This window comes from Carassius gibelio, chromosome A1 (assembly GCF_023724105.1).
Source record: "Carassius gibelio isolate Cgi1373 ecotype wild population from Czech Republic chromosome A1, carGib1.2-hapl.c, whole genome shotgun sequence".
Classification (NCBI taxonomy): domain Eukaryota; kingdom Metazoa; phylum Chordata; class Actinopteri; order Cypriniformes; family Cyprinidae; genus Carassius; species Carassius gibelio.
The window spans coordinates 23,808,871-23,824,467 of NC_068371.1; the positions used below are offsets into that span (position 1 = coordinate 23,808,871).

General features: G+C 37.5%; 1 pseudogene; it reads right to left on the reverse strand.

The window, feature by feature from the left end:
• Positions 1-13,808, reverse strand: part of LOC128016250 (FRAS1-related extracellular matrix protein 2-like) — a 60,631-nt pseudogene extending 46,823 nt beyond the window's left edge.
• Between the last annotated feature and the right edge of the window lie 1,789 nt (positions 13,809-15,597).

Below are 15,597 nucleotides of genomic sequence, written 5' to 3' on the forward strand. Positions count from 1 at the left end.
TTTTGTTAGTAGATGAATGAGGTTCAACAGGAATGAGTCCAACAAGGTGTCAGGTTAATGGCGAAAACCCATTCTATGATTGTGTAAAGAAGGCAGTTGTGGAATATTGTGGTTGGAGCAGATTAACACAGAAGATGGAGAGTTGAAAGAGAAACGGCAGTAAAAAAAAAAAAGACTTAAATAATGTGCTACACCTATGTACTGTATGTGGCATCTCCATATTCCAACTGAAGGCTAATATTCAAGTTGACATAAACAAAATAGATATTGTACTGATATTTTAAACTTTTCTTTCTTTTTAATAGGTAGAGCTATTGAAATCTGTCCTCCATCAGCTGCCTTCTTTACCACCGTCCTCTTACTATAGGAAACTGCTCAGCTTGACAAGACAACATTGTCCTTGACCAATCTCAAGTGTCTGACAGCTCGGTCTAAATATATAGAACTCATTTATCATTTTTATCGTTGCACTAGATTGCTGAAGAGTCATTAAACAATCTTATTGACATAGAAGGTCTGAGGGAGCCTCATACAAATTAGATGTTTTATCTCTTGTTAAGCTTTCAGAGGAGTGTGAATACTGTGGTGCATTACAAATACACGGACTAAGATCTAGCTGCATAGCATAGCACATTAACACGTATTAAGCATAATCAAGTATTATGGGAAGAGCACTTCGCAACCCTTCTATCAAGGTGCAGTAATATCATCACTCCGGAAATCACCTCACGTTGGTTGTATTGACAGAAGTTAGAGGGAGAGGGGGAGGGGGAGTTTTCAGGAGTGATGATATTAGCTACTGCACCGAGGTCGAAGTGCTGCGAAGTGCTCTTCCGCCATACATTATAATTATAATTTTTTATCCGCCTAGAAAATCGCCACTTTTTTTAGGGAAAAGATGGAAGTGTTTGGTAGCTTCTAAATTCTGTGTTTGGATCCTAGGGAATGAATGCTGCTAAGCTAAACACAAGCATAGTGACGCCACGTGCTACAGTAATTGGTCGGGAGAGGTACATATCAACTCGTCTAAGTTGAGGGAAGAAAATAGTGGAATATGGAAAAATTGTGGCGTTTTCCTTTCAAATCAAGCTGATTTATTAAACATCCCACAGCGTCACAGTGCGAAGAAAATTAAGCACGTTTCAAAAGCTTAATGGAAGGTGAACTGTATCATACCTTAACCAAGTGCCTCTTTCTTCAGGAGACAATTCTCCCAGGCATGCTGCCCAGTTTGAGTATGAACTGATATTGAGCTTAGTGAGGCTGTATTAGAGGATTATCAAAATGATAACATGCAGACTGAAGGCTCTCTTTCAGTTAAGAATACAGCAGTCACCTGTGAGATGCTGAGGGCTTATGACATTTCTCTGGCCCTGGATAAGGGCAATTCGTTGGCAAGATGATGGAAAATAGTTTCACTTACAATGGAGACAATGTCCCTCTATTCTATAAATTCTGCACACAGAAATAATTTATCATGGTTATTCTATAGGAAAATGTGAATACAGGTTACTAAGTACTGTAGGAATAATCATTAAAATAAATAATCATTAAGCAATAATAACAAGCAATAATCACATAGCATGTTAATCAACCATGAAGAATATAAATTAATTAATAATATAATGATTTGAATTTTGTAAGATGATTGTAATAGGCTACATAATGGATTTTATAATTTATAATTCATATATTATATATATATATATATATATATATATATATATATATATATATATATATATATATATATATATATATATATATATATATATAATTATAATCTAATCATTAATCAGAAAGTAATTATGAAAATAAATGTGGTATACTATAAAATTGGTTAAATGTGCATTGGACATTTAATAATATCTTTAGAGTTGATTTTCACTTTGACAGCCCTAAAAAGTTAGTTGGTAAAATCTTCATTAGATTTTCCAAATGTTTGTCAAACAATTACATTTTCTTCACTGAATTGCACTTTATATTGCTAATACAAATATTGACGTGCCTCTACTGGGTTTCAGAACAGACTTTTTAAAACCCTTTTATAACCATGAAATCTAAACAGACCCATTTGCAATTTATGTTTTGATCCACCATCACTAATGTAATCCCGTTTCCACAGGGAACTTAGCCGTCAGAGTTTCACTATCACCTGGGGAAATTTCCTTAACGGTTTTATTCCTATGTTTGGAAGGCAGGTGCTGTTTAACAGTGACTGTGGAGGCCACCTCAGTTTTCTGACTGTGCACATTTTCTTCTCTTTCTCACACCATTTCTTAGTGGTGTTCAGATTCCAAGAGTGGGAACTGACAGCTGTATCCTCACTCCCTGCATATGACCCCTCCCTTGTTCTCCCCTTTTGACAGCTTTTATCTGTGCTTGGGAGCAACAACTGAGGCAGACAGCAGGCACTGTCTGGGTGGCCCAAACCCACTGGCATGGCTCTTTATGCTTCTCTCTACACTCTAGGGGAATTTGTGTCTACAATGAACATCAACACAAAAGTGTCTCCCTTGAAATCAGAATGTTTTCTCATGAGTGTTTCAGATTGTTTTCTCACAATGTTGTTTTTAGTTCACTATAAGTCATGAGAATTGGAAAGGTGCAATAGCAGTTTTGTGATGTGAAAGTATTTCATTTAAGGGTTTATGTTGTAAGCTGGAGCAGCAGTAAAGCCCAGTAAGTATCAGCATCACTGAGTAGTGCTAATTCATTTAATGGGTTCAGGCATCACAGAGGGTTGTCTGAAGTTCTGGAGGTATTTATAACTGCGGTAATATATAGAAAGAATGCAAGGCTAAGTAATGGTCACAGTTACACTTATTCAAGTCACCCCAGCCTTTGATATTGCAGTAGAAAGGGGGGGAAATGTAGAACTGAACCAATAGTAATTAAAGCTAACACGAATAGCTTTTTATGTCTGTTCCAAACCTGCAATAATAATAACCCAAGGAATTAATTGGCTTTGGTGCTATTATTATGCCTAAAAATACAACTACAACCCCCCCTTCCCGAGCACACACACAAAACAAAATCATAATAACCAATTTTCCCACTTTTGAATGCAATTTTGATATAGTCTCTGGTTTAAAGGAATTTATTAGGTCCACCAAATTATGTAACAAAATGGGTTTGGGTTGTAGAAAGATTGATGTGCTATATGTAACAACTCTTTGGAAAGTCTAGAGTTAATAGTTCTTGTTGATCTTCACCTCAGTGCCACTGGTCAAAAGATGTGTAGAGCCTCAGGCATGGGATGGAATGCTGGGAGGATATCAACATTTACTTCCAGGGGCATATTATAAGACTAAACTGGCCTACTACATCCATATACCTTTATACTTATTAGGGCCATGTTAGGTATCCCAAACATGCAAAATGTAAGACCATGCTTCAGATTAGACCCCATCTGATTTCATGAGGCAGCATGAAGTCATATTTAAATATGGGTCACATCTTTCTGACCTGAGAAGCTTTGGCCATTTCCTCTGCATCTAATAATGGCGTCTCTGAAGCACCGAGCTCGGAAGTCTATGTTAGATGACTCAGCTAATTCCAGGCATTCCACAGAGGGAATATTTGACAACTGGATACTAGCAGGTACTGTACTTGTCCGTGTGAAATCTGCGAAAGCCAGGCACCTGATCCCCAGACTGCAGGGACAGGGTGATGAATATGGCATGGTAGACCAGCCACGACCCTTTTGACACCAGTCACCTAAGTTGTCTGCGTCAGGCAGAGGACGAGAGACCAAGAGAAAGTACTCTTTGGTGGGAAAGGCACCATAGGGTGATCTCAAGGCTCAGATCACAGGAAAAAGTCTACCATCTGTGAAAGATAAGAAAAAACCCAGAACCATACATCATATCCTCTAGCAAATATGAGAGTTGCAAGGAGAAAATAGTTCAATGGAGATGTGGCTCCACTGTTTTTAGTGTTTGTGGCAGCCACCGGCAACAAAGAGCAGTAAATATTTTTGGTGTTTATAAGTCTGACACACAGATTAGGTGCAGACATCTGTGATAAATAAGAAACTACAAAACTTGAAAAAGACTTTGTAGACCAGATATTGTGCATGCAATGCCTCCTTAGAACTTGGCAAGCAGAGCACTTATGATGCCTCAAAAGCTCACTAGGTTTTGGAACAGAGCTTGCTCCCTAGCTTTTTACCAATACTCATGTTTGATTATCTTGAGTAATTGTTGGGAGAATCCCAACCCAACCTAGCAGTATAATCTTCTTCTAAAGCTCATAGGATGAACTAGGCAAGGGGAAGCCCCAGGATTTTCAGCATATCATATAATGGGTTTGAGTTTCAGCCAGGCATAGGGAGACCTTTGGAAGGAGATCTAGCAGTCTGCTCCTTGACACACAAATCCCTTTCTGTAATGACTTCTACACTTGGGTCAGAGTAGCTGGTGCCACAAATCTCAGAAGAAATGCATTCCACCATCTAACAAATTATCATATTCCATTGCTTTGGATATGAGTTATGTTCGTATATAATCTCTGTTATGAAACCTAAGCTTGTACTTTATAGAAGTATATTTTATGTGAACACTGACAGCAAATGGAAGTTAAACTATTAAGTTGGCTAAGAATATGAACATGCTGTATATATATATATATATATATATATATATATATATATATATATATATATATATATATATACTGCATGTTCATATTCTTATGAGCATGTTCATATTCTTATGACAATACCTCATAGATATATATATATATATATATATATATATATATATATATATATATATATATATATATATATATATATATATATATATATATATATATATATATATATATTAATTAGATTATTGGCAACTTGACAATAAATAATTATACAAACCTTGATGAATTAAGTGTATTTGCTCAGTTGAAACTTACAGGCAGTTTCAAATTTATTTTGATCTTCTTATACTTACAAAGCAAGTACATGGTAGGGCTTGTTTAAAAATTAGATATAAGCTATAGATATATAAGCTAGATATAGATATATTAGATATATAAGCTTGACTTAAAATGATTTATGGGAATCCAAATTAAGTCCCTTGTGGTTCAACTTAGTAAATTTGGTGAAAATGTAACATATAGTATGTGAAGTTTAAATAAATCAAGCCAAATGACCTGTGTATGTATGTTATCCAACAGCAAGGGATTAAAATGTTACCATCTAGTTCACTGCATATAACGTTCATATTATGGCTAGCATTCTGCCGGTATCCATAACAGGAATTCCCTCTTCACACCTCATATTCACACCTTCTGGCCTTAGAAACTCTGATCTATACATGGAAGTGAGTATTAGTGAATAGCACGCAAGCTAGTGTGCCTTTCTATAGCTCCGATTATTTTTCTTAGTTTGTGTGCAAACATGCTTAACCCCCTTAATGTTCTTACTGCAGTCTGAGAAATCTTAAAGCCTTTAAACTTAAACAAGCTTAATGTACTTGATAATCAGGATTATTAATTGGTATAAACAAACTGATAAACTCCAGATGCCCTCCATGAATAATGTTACATCTGTTATGGTTTGCAGAAAATTTATAAAACATCTATGTTCTTTCTTTCTTTCTTTCTTTCTTTCTTTCTTTCTTTCTTTCTTTACTAGTTTCTCAAACAGAAACTATTAAAATAATAATAATAAAAAAAAAACATTTCGGGTAAGTTTGAAATTACTATTAATGAATTAACATGTCGTGAAAAAGTTTATTTATTTCAGTAATTCAACTCAAACTGTGAAACTTGTGTATTAGATAAATGCAATGCACACAGACTGAATTAGTTTAAGTCTTTGGTTCTTTTCATTGCGATGATTTAAGCTCACATTTAACAAAAATCCACCAAATACCAATCTCAACAATTTAGAATACTTCATAAGACCAACTTTTTTCTAATTTTCCTCTTGACAATACCTCATAGATTCTCTATGGGGTTCAGGTCTGGTGAGTTTGCTGGCCAGTCAAGCACACCAACACTATGGTCATTTAAACAACTTTTGGTGCTTTTGGCAGTGTGGGCAGGTGCCAAATCCTGCTGGAAAATTATATCAGTATCTACAAATGCTGGTCAGCAGAAGGAAGCATGAAGTGCTCCAAAATATCTTGGTAAACGGGTGCAGTGACTTTGGTTTCCAAAACCCACAACGGACCAACACCAGCAGATGACATGATACCCCAAATCATCAAAGACTGTGGAAAATTAACACTGGACTTCAAGCAACTTGGGCTATGAGCTTCTCCACCGTTCCTCCAGACTCAATACCTTGGTTTCCAAATGAAATACAAAACATGCTCTCATCTGAAAAGAGGACTTTGGACCACTGGGCAAAAGTCCAGTTCTTCTTCTCCTTCGCCCAAGTAAGACGCTTCAGGAGTAGCTTAACAAGAGGAATACGACAACTGTATCCAAATTCCTTGACACGTCTGTGTGTGGTGGCTCTTGAAGCCTTGACTCCAGCCTCAGTTCATTCCTTGTAAAGTTCACTCATATTCTTCATGACAATCATCTATTTTCCGTGACAATCCTCATAAAGCTGCAGTTGGTTGTGCATCTTTTTCTTCCGCACTTTTTCCTTCCACTCAACTTTCTGTTAATGCTTCAATACAGCACTCTGTGAACAGTCAGCTTCTTTGGCAATTAATGATTGTGGCTTACCCTTCTTGTGAAGGGTGTCAATGATTATCTTCTGGACAACTGTCTGATCATCAGTCTTCCCCATGATTGTGTAGCCTAGTTAACCAAACTGAGAGACCATTTTAAAAGTTCAGGAAACCTTTGCAAGTGTTTTGAATTGATTAGTTGATTGCCATGTCACCATATTCTAATTTGCTGAGTGAATTGGTGGGTTTTTGTTAAATGCGAGCCAAATCATTACAATTAAAAGAACCAAAAGACTAAAACTACTTCAGTCTGTGTGCACTGAAGTTATTTAATACCACAGTTTCACAATTTGAGTTGAATTACTGAAATAAATTATCTTTTTCACAACATTCTAATTTATTGAAAGGCACCTGCATTTATTTATAGCCTTAGGTAATCTGTGACCCCACACATAAAGATTGTAAATTCAGTTTTAACAAAAGGTAAGAGTTACTTTGAGAAATGTATATGTAAATACACCTCCAGCTAGGATGTGAACCTGTTTAATTATATGCATCAACTATAGGCTATATGAATCTTAGATATCACAGTGTCAGTCTGAGGTTTGAAAATGTAATAAAAATGTATTACTGTTTGGAGAATACTGTTTGTAAGTACTGGATTATTTTGGGACTATGTCTGAATGTTATTGTTTCTATCATCTTGGCTAGGTCTCTGAAAATGTGTATTTTCTTGGCTCTTATAGCAGTGACTGTCTCCAGCTGAAATGTTGCCAAAGAGATGCAGTACCAGCCCTAGTGCAGGCTCCAGTTCCTCCGCAGTTAAATTGCCATCAGTTCAACTACTAACAAGCAAATGTCTGCACCTTTCTAAGTTTATAATTGAGGATTTCATACAAATACACAACCTTGTTTGTGCTGATCAAATGAATTAACATTGGCAGTGAATTCACATGTAAGTAAAAATGAATTCCTGGATGAAAAACTACAGACTTGCTTAAGGTAACTGGTAAATGCATAGACATTCAGTTAAGAAAATTATGAACCTCACTTCAAATTAGCCAGATGTTGTTATTTACTGACCACCAAAGATCTACCAACTTGTCCAGGCTCATCCAAGTTAAAAAAAAAATTGTTTAGTCATTGTTTCCTTTTTTAATGTTTGAATGCATGTTTGTGTGTGCCATGACAAGGTGGCATACAGTATGATTTTCAAACCAGACACTTAAACTCGGAAAGTGTTGGCAATTTTACCAGATAAAATTAAGAAGCACTGAAGCATAAAACATTGGTTAATACTGACTCTGATAAAGAAATTGCTAATTATAACACTGCTAATTATAAACCAACCTAGAATAGTCCCCTTCAGCAAAATTGATTTAAATGAGCAACTGAGAGCTTCTGAATTCCTACAGTAGCTTTAGTGACATATGACACTTCCAGTTAATGAGGGGGCAAGGAATATACATTCTTACCATTGTCTTCTACTGTGAAGTAGAATATGTCACTTGTGGCATTGGACCCGTCAAGAAGCGCATAGCAAATCTTCATGTCATCAATATCAGCTAATATGGAGAAAGGATAGAGTATGAGAAGTTGGAGATTAATAAATCTTAAATAACAGTGACATGTTTTGCATAGTATATTTCAGAAACAAAAAGGTAAACTAGAATGACTTACCCTATGAAAATGACATGATGCTATCATTGCCCAAATCAGAATTCATGATAAAGCCATGAAGAGGAGTCTCAGTTACAACATACTTAAGCACTTTGTTTGGGCTGTCTCTGTCCTCAGCCTTTAGAGCTTTGCTGGTAATCAAAAATCCAAGGTAACCAGTATGAAGGACCCTAAGTGTGGGTGCTGCTTTATTTACAACGATTTGTGGCGCCTCATTGTCCACCGTGGTGATGTAAATAGTCATCACCTGAGGCTTACGAGTTTCATATACAGTATCAGGGAAAACATAAAATTCACTGTGAGTCCCATCAGTAACTGTAAAAGAAAAGCTGTCTTCATTTGTCTCTGTGCCATCATGCCTATAAGTTATAAGGTTTTCATTTAGGTCCTGCTTGGTAAATGATGCAATGACTTCTGTTCCATTGAACAAAAGCTGACCGTGAACTGGCACTTGAGTCACTATAAATCTCAACAGGTTGTCTGGAGTGTCACGGTCCTCTATTGTCAATTCAAAGGGTGTTATCAGCTTGGTTTTTCCCTCGCCCAACACCAACTTGTTGATTGTCAAGACTGGCGTCTTGTTGTCGACATCTGTAATGGATACACGGAAGGTGCGGAAGACAGGGTTGTAGCCATCTGTCACCTCAAACTCAAAGCTGTCCATCTTCACTTCATCATCAGATGTATGGATATAGTAGATCTTGTTGCCAGCTAGTTGCAGCTGAGTGAAGGTTGAGATGGGCACCCCTGGGAGATCAGTACTTTCAAGATGGCCCCTGCTAGGAGCACGAGTGATGCTGAAACTAAGATATTCATCTGGACTGTTGATGTCACTTGTGCTGAGAAGGTCTGTGGTCAAGCTGACCTTACCTCCCTCTTTGAGGGTCACACCCTTGTTGATAACATCAGGGAAGACCATGTCCATGCTGCCAATATTAATGTAGAAGTAGCGATCAATGAGGGGATTGATTCCTTCAGTTACATCAAACTTTAGCAGGTCACGGACACCCTCCTGGCCTGTGTGAACATACTGAATCAACTGTTTGTCAAGTTCATCTTGAGTGAAATTCATTCCAATGCTAATGTTGCCAATGACAAGTCCATGTTTGGTAATTCTCTGAAGATAGCCTTGGCCAGGGCCGTAGCGGATAATGTAAGTAAGTTCTTTGTCTTCAGAATCTAGATCTGTGGCCTTCAGCACTCTTTTACTTATTACTTTTGTTTCTCCAATTTTTACTTCCAGGCCATCATTGATGGCCATTCTTGGAGTTTCATCATCAACAGGAATGACCATTATAATGACCTTCTCCTCAACAGTGTGCTTCCCATAGTGAGTCGAATTTTAAAACTGTCTTCCTTGGTTTCAGAGTCATCATGCTTATAAACAATATTGGAAGTCTCCTTGATTTGCTCTAATGTAAATTTTACCACTGGAACTGTTCCAGTTGTCAACTGCTGAACTATATTTCCATGTTTTGGGTGTTTAAGTATTTCAAAGATTAATTCATTATTTGGGATGTCTGCATCAGCAGCATTCAGAATAGGAGCATCAATAACCAAGCTCATCCCCTCCATGACAACAAACTCACTAATGAAAATCTCTGGCTTTTCATCATTGGCTGGGATGATGACAATGGGGAAAAAGTGCCTTTCTGAAAAGTTACTGCCATCAGAGCAGCGGAAAGTGAATCTGTCCTCCACTGGCTCCACACCCTTGTGAATGCTTTGGACATAATATATGTGACCTAGACCAAGATCTTTAATGGTAAATGCAGTGATGGCAGTGCCTGTTCTGGATTTTTCAGAGCCAGGAGCTGGGGAGATGTTCTCCACATAGCCAGATGTGGACTGAACAATAATAGTACACAAGACGTCATCATTATCAGTGTCAATGTCCTCAGCTTGAATGTGCTCTAATGTGATAACATTTTTCTCACCCTCAACTACTACAAACTGGCTGCCCACACTAACTACAGGTGGGATGCTGTCTACAGGGAGAATGGTGACATGGACACGGACCCCTTGGACTTTGGCACCAACAACCCATTCATCTGACATGTCAGATATGGTAAGATTGAAGGAGTCGTGCTCTTTAATGGGACCAATTTCACCACTAGTGTGAACATAGACAACCACACCATTAATTATGTCTTGCTGGGTGAAGCGCTCAGCTGGAGCTCCATTCACCATTATTTCTCCTAGCCTAGGAGGCTCCTTAACTATGAAAGTCAGCAAGAGGTCATCTGTGTCTTCGTCATGACCCTGGATAACATTACTGGTGATTTCTGTTACGCCATTCTCGAGTACATCAATTGACGCCCCTAACAAACCGGCCGGTAACATAATTTTTGGAGTTTTATCATCGACTGGCTTGATGCTGATCTTGACAGCAATGGGGACTTCATGGAAACCATCACTAATGTCCAGCTTAATGACATCATGAAGTGATTCTTCACCACTGTGGATGTAGGCAAGTCGGCTGTTTTCAATGTCCTCCAATACAAATGTTTGGCCATTAGACATGTCTATTCCTAAATATTGCAGCTGCCCGAACCTGGGAATCTGTGTCACTGTAAATGTAATGTTCTCATCCTCAGTGTCCTGATCAGAGGCATCCAGTTCTTTTTTGGTTATTATATAAGTATTTCGCTCCAGAACAGTGAAACCAGAGTTAGTAATTAAAGGGGGTTTGTTGTCGACAGGTTGTAAAAAGATTGTAAACAATCCATCAACTGAATTACTAGCAGTGTCCTCCACGCTGAATGTAAACTGGACCACTTTGGGAGTAATACCAAGCTCTTGGTCAGGGGGTTTGTAGGCCACTTTATGGTGGTTGACCTGAGCTTGCGTAAACTCACTAATTGTGATGTCAGGGCTATCAGTCAGCACAATGGCACCAAGAGGAAAAGGATTGTTTTCATCTGTGTCAGAAGGAGGTTTGATGATGGTGTACTTAAGATCCCTGTCATCACAGTCCAGATCTGTGTAACGTAGATATTTTTTCTTTAAAAATGTCAACTCGTATTCTTTGACTTCCATGTGTAATGTGGTGCCAGGGTAAAGTTCTGGAGGAATGTCATCTACTGGATGTATTTTAATGGTGAATGTGTGCTCTCCTGATTGATTTGGTGGGTCATTGTCATCCTGGACTCTGAAGACAAACTGGTCAATCACAGTTGTGGTACTATGAGGTCCTTTATGACGATAGAACAGCTTCCCGTCCAGGATATCCTGCTGAAACCATTCTGTCACCACCTGTTCAAACATCTCATCTGTGGCACTAAATTTCCAAGCAGATGGATCCAGAGGAGGCTCCACCTGCTTGAGGAGTAGCTCACCGATGTATGAGTATAGCTCTTCTAGTATGAATTTAATTGTTGAATCCTCAGAGTCAATGTCAGTGGCACTCAGGATAAAAGGGGAGATTTGCATCACTTCATTCTTGAAAAGCACTATACCAGTGTTTGCATTTATAATGGGAGGTTCATCATCAGTGGGGGCAATTGTGATGGGGGATAAAAACTCTACTTCATTACTGCCATCAGTCATTCTGAATATAATATTGTCACTGTATGTGTCACTTCCATCATGCTGGTACACAACAATGCCAGCATCTAGATCAGCTGGTGTGAAAAATTTTCTTTGAGACCCTAGCACTGTCAGCTCTCCATGTTTTAAGCCATCAACTACTGTAATCTTCACATCATCGAGATTATCCTCATCGCTGATCTCTAAATTTTGTAAGCTGGATAGTAGTCTTGATTGACCCTCAAAAAGCAGTTGTCCTGTATTTTTGGTTACCACTGGAGCTAAAGTGTTCATTGGCTTCACAACAATCATGAATGCAAAAGGATCAGAAACAGCACCATCGTTGTCAACTATTTCGAATTCAATCTGGAAAATTCTTTCTACATCTGAATCCTCAGAGGGAGGCTTGTATGCGATCTTCAGGTCTTTAATATCTCTCTGATGGAAAGATGTGATTGGCTGGTTTTGATCATCTGTGCTGATTATATAGCCCTGCTGGGAGCCCAGGGGAGATGTTATGTTAAAAATTAATTCGTCAGAATCTGATTCAATATCCTCAGCTGCCAGCATATCTGAAGTAATGGCTGTCATCACAAATTGGTCAATCTCCATCATCATCATAGATATAAAGCTAGGCTTTGGTGATGTATTTTCAGTACCCTCTTTGATTCTAACCATTATCTGGAAATGTTCCTGTTGAATAGTATTTCCGTCATTATCTTGTATTTCCACTAGCATTGGAATATAGTCTCTGTTAGGAGAGTTGGTGGTTGCTGTGTGTTGATACTGAATTCCTTTCTTGACAAAATCATCACAACTGATCATCTGGCCATTAACAGAGTTATCAGTAAGACTACCATACCTGGGAAGTTTGCCTGCACCAACCAGTATGGTCACCTTACATGTAGTGACACCATCTTCAAATGCAAACTCCAAAGTTTTCTTGTCAATAGGGTTACTTAGCCCATTTAGCTTGTCCACAACCAGAGGCATGTTATGAGTGAGAATCTCCAGCTGCTGAAAGACCACTTCTACTTCAAGAATGAAAGGAACCACCACTGTGTCTGTTTGGGAGTCATACCTCAGTTGTAGTTTTATGTGGTCTTTGCTTGGGCTCCGGGAACCAAAGTGAGTATATTTTACCTCTTCTGTTCCAAAAGCGCAGGTGAATTTCTTGGGTGTAAGCATTCCAGGTCTCTGGGCCAGTGGGACATTGTCCAGAACTGTAATGTGACAGCGGTCTCCTGCATGCACTTCAGTCACAAGGTCATTGATAGGGTCCAGATAAACAGAGCGTCCAAAGGGAACTCTTATCCTATTGTTGGCTACCAATATTGTTTCAGCAGTAGGTCCAGGTTGGTGCCTATGACGGAAAGACGCATCAAAAGGATCTGCATCCACTTTAGAAAGATAACATCCTAATGAAATCAATATAAACAGGCGCTTCATAGTTGTTCCTGCTGCACTCAGCCTTCCTCTTTGCAGACAACCAGCCATATTTTTTATAGCTAGCTGCACTGGATGAACTTGCAAAAATAGATGAACTGCAGTGTCCACGCAAGATTTGATTCCCTTGATTTCACAAAGCTTGGTTTTGATCACACTGCTACTTTTCCCCCTCTCTCTGTCCTTACACACAGCACAAGTGCAGCTAACCTACTGAAGCACTGCAGGTAATACTTAACAAGGGAGATAGTGACAGCACAAAGCTCCACCCTCAGTCCAACCTCTCCCACGGCTAATTTAAGGCAGCACAAGGCAGCCCCCCAAAGAGTTGGATTCACTCTAACCCTTCCTCTCTTTTTCTCCTTTCTTACCCGCTGAAGGCAGTGAAGTTCATATTAAGACCAGTAAGGAAATAATTTTGCTATAGGAATAATAATAAAAAAAGGAATAAAATATATAAACCAAGATAAGACTGTTGTGAAATTCTGAAGTCCTTATTGATGGCGCCACTGATTTGTGATATGTGTGACAAATGTTTTAGGAATATGGAGTTGCCCAGGATTTTTATTTATTTATTTTTTTCATGGTTTAAGAAAAATGGTCAGGACATCTGATGTTCAACATTTCTTCTTCAAAAGTATTAATTTAGTTTACCTTACCAGAATAACTATAGGTATAGCTGAATAGTAGCAACAGCGCCTATTGTTGGAGTGTTTGAGAGAGAGAGAAAAAAAAATCTAAATCTGCTAAAAATATTAATACAAAAATTAAATGTAATATGTGTCCATACTTGATTTAAACATTTGTATAAAATATAAATAAGATTGGTGTCCTTTCTGGGAAAAAATATATTCTGAAAGTATATATTTTATTTTATTTAGTTTTTATACAATTTCAATTTTGTATATTGTTAATGTGTGTGTATGTTTGTGTGTGAATAGAGGTTAAACAAATTATAATTAATTGATATTGTACTTTCTGTATTTTATCTTATAACACTTTACAGACTTTTTGTTTTCAGTGTCAATACATTCATGCTGTGTTTGAATGAAATTGTGTGTCTATTAAGTTATTCATGTGCTTTTAACTTGTGGGGTCATTTCATGGGACAGTTGAAAGTTCAAGCAACACAATGCACATTCCAGTTGGTTAAACAGGTGGACAGAGGCTCTGTAGTATACTGAATAAAATAATAAAACTAGGGTTGCACCTCGAATTGTTAAGAACTCTTGAACTCAAATAATTTTTTATTTACTTTTACTTCCAGTTATAAAGCATTAATGTAAGTAATCAGCAGCGCTAAGCTGCTGAAAGGTATTTCCGGGCACATTTCCTAATGACACTTTATTTGCCAACCATAAGCATACAGTAGTTTGACCTATGGCTTGATTCACAGTGATTCTAACAGGCGTGATGTCCTGCTGCCTTCCTAAAAAAATCCTCTCATATAATTTTATTTATAGAGACCAAATATATATTTTGTGATTGCAGTCACTGGGAATGGGATTTTAAATGTGTCCACCGGATGATGATGATGATGATGATGGAAATCCACCGTGGCTGTCAGGAGTACATACTGTAGAGTTTATCCATTAATGTGACACATTATTTTGGGTCGCCGATACAAGTGCTCAACATCAATTTCAAAAAAATACCAAAAAATAAATTAGGAGAAATATTTGTAATTCTTTGATAAATATTTATTTATGTATGTATTAAACCTATAAGCCGGCTTTATTTTGTTCATGTTTTTATTTTGTGACTTCAGCGTAGCATGACCTGGAGAATCAGGGTAGATACTTGAGAATACATACTGTGCATAGAAACCCTGTTATAACCCTTTATATCTAGATATAAATACCCTCTTTCCATTTATGGAGCAGTGTTTCAAATGGCTATATGGGAATTGATACAACCGCACATATCCCATTTAATAACCAATAATATTTTTGTTTTGGTCATCAATTTCTCAGATAACTGATATTTCCTACTGTAGATTATAAGAACTAATTAACTCCATTAATGTCATTTACTTAAAGCATTACTGAACATATGCACGTGTTTTGAAGGTTATCATGTCCCAAGATACCGTTTATTGCTGTTTCCAAAATAATTTAACTAGTAAACATCTTGTTTTATAATATATAATGTATTACAAACTAACAATGAACAATACAGTTATTAATCAACTGTAATTTATGATTTGATAGATACTAATCAGACAGATAGATAGATAGATAAATAGATAAGTAGATAGATAGATAAATCTAAAATTTTATTAAATATTTTGCTTCTAATACTTTGTGTCTGTGTGTGT